This window comes from Musca domestica, unplaced genomic scaffold (genome assembly GCF_030504385.1).
Source record: "Musca domestica strain aabys unplaced genomic scaffold, Musca_domestica.polishedcontigs.V.1.1 375, whole genome shotgun sequence".
Classification (NCBI taxonomy): domain Eukaryota; kingdom Metazoa; phylum Arthropoda; class Insecta; order Diptera; family Muscidae; genus Musca; species Musca domestica.
The window spans coordinates 235,985-238,392 of NW_026712322.1; positions in this window are offsets into that span (position 1 = coordinate 235,985).

Here is a 2,408-nt window from a genome sequence, read left to right on the forward strand (position 1 = left end):
CGTCGGCCTACGTCATATGAAGTATGTGCAATTTTTTGGAAAATGTGGAAATATGCGTAAGGTACAAGATAAAGCGGACTGAAATATTCCACTTCATCTAATACAGATAAAAATATTGGTGTGTGCAAAATATAAAGGAAATCTAACATGTATATCCAATTTTATATGAAACTAGCTGGCCCGGTCCGCGTTGCCGGCCCGTACTTTTAGTCTTTAAAGCATAATAAATCACAGATCTGACTTATGTAGGCGGCACAATTTTGATTATAAGTAATGACTTGATTATGAGTAATGACTCCATGACTAAATATAAATTAATATTCATGGCAAAAATTATAATTACCGTCGGTTTTAGATATTTTGAAGAGCCTGTTCTTATTTTTCAGCTATAGGCTTTAATTTGAGTGTTAAATACCTATATGATAAAGAACATCTATAATAGCCCCATGTGAACATTCAGCTCAATTTTTGATATTGTAAAAAGCATTCAAATGAGCTATAATTTGAAATTTGTATTTCCAACGTTTAAAATCCCGTACTGCGTGGTATTCAGTTTTGTCCACCTCATACTTGAAGGCAGAATGTAGTCAGAATAGCCAAAAAAAATTACTCTTTTGCTCCGATTACCGTAAGATGGACATTAATTGTTTGTCATTTAAATTTTGCGGTGGAGATCCAATAAAGTTCCTTTATAATTTCGTATTTTTTTCATGTTTCTGCCACAATTTCCGACTGAATGAGTCCCAGATTGACATTTCGGAGTTTATTTCATATAGACGTACATCCCAAATCTACGTTCCCAACCAATATTCTCTTGGGGGTTACAAATTCAATAGAATACCAAATTTTCTTTTCTGACTAATGTGGGGACTATACTTAAATAAATTCATATGAGGATAATTATCTGTAAGATGATTTTCCACTCCAGGGTTTTTTACCCCAGGTAGCCTCAAGACTAATATGCGCGCCTTTCCGAAAAAAAAATTATAAGAAGAGGTTTTCTTCCCCCTTAGAAACAAAGATGTCAAATAAGGGCCAAAAAATGAAAAAGTGAGCAAGACCACGAAAATACCTTAAATCATATGATGGTGATACCAAAACGTGATAATTTTTTGCAAAGATGGTTTCTTCTTAAATTATCAACATAAGCTAAAATTAGTACGAAAAATATGGTTAAAATGTAGAATATACTTGAAATCGGGTTGTTCCGTTATCAGAGGTTATGATCCATATCATGACCTGGCAAAGCGATTAAAGGTATCTTGAATGTTTAGGTAGAATTTCTATTTTGCGTTCTTTATAGTCGGCGTTTGACTGATTGCAGTGCCAATGTATTTTGCATTTTGTGTTCTCATTTGACAATTTATTGAAAGAAGTAGGTCCACTTTTGAAATTAGCCCCATAACGCTTCTTTGGTCATTTTTGTTTGTTTAAATGTGTTCGCATCTTCCAGCTGAAGCACGATGTAGGTCCTGGAGTAGAAAGCATTTAACATCGTATTGCGCCCTCATTTCATTTTTTAATACTATTCATTCAGAATTCAAAATAATAAAAAAATGTACACTTCAATATAGAAAAAAGAAAAAGAATTTTCAACTGGTTCGCTGATTTTTTTGCGGCAAATTTTTAAAGGTCCTTACGAAATTTGTCGGTAGAATGTACTATTATTTTGAAATTAGATTCCATTGAAAAATTGTCGATTTTTCTCGATTTTAGAATTTTCATATAAAGCGACAACGAATAAAATTGTTATTTATAGATTTTATGTATTTATTCGGTATTATACTACCCAAAAAAAACCTACACATCATATTAGAATTAAAAAAAAAAAACACTACAAATGTACATTAGAAAATAGTAAGTTAAAATGGAAAAAAATATGCAATATAAAACATTACTATTGTACATTTTAAAAGTCGAAATGAAAATGTTCAAATTTCACATTTTTACGCGATTTTTTTTTTTTTTTGATTTTATTCTTTTCTGCCAAGAGGCAATTCCGAATTTGTCTTAATCGTTAAAATCAGACCGGCGGTCTTTATGTTATAAGAGTAGTAACTAACACAACTTTCTTTTATATATAGAGAGATAGATTTAAAAGTAGGCGCGTTCCTCAGCCCCTAAATAAGTACTTAGGGTTGGATGGAAAGCCAACAGCATCTCGTGTAATAATTCTGAAACCGATATCTTCACTATTTTGGCAAATATAAAGGTTTTAGATAAATCGAAATAGTGGGCGTAAAAGGAGGTGTGGTCAATATTTTTTTCTTTAAAAACCTAACTCGGGGTATGACAAACGTTTGTACAAAAAATTATGCAAATCGGTCCAGCCGTTTTCAACTGATTCCGTTACCAACAAACAACAATTGATTTTTATATATATAGATTATAAATTCCGATAAATTGCA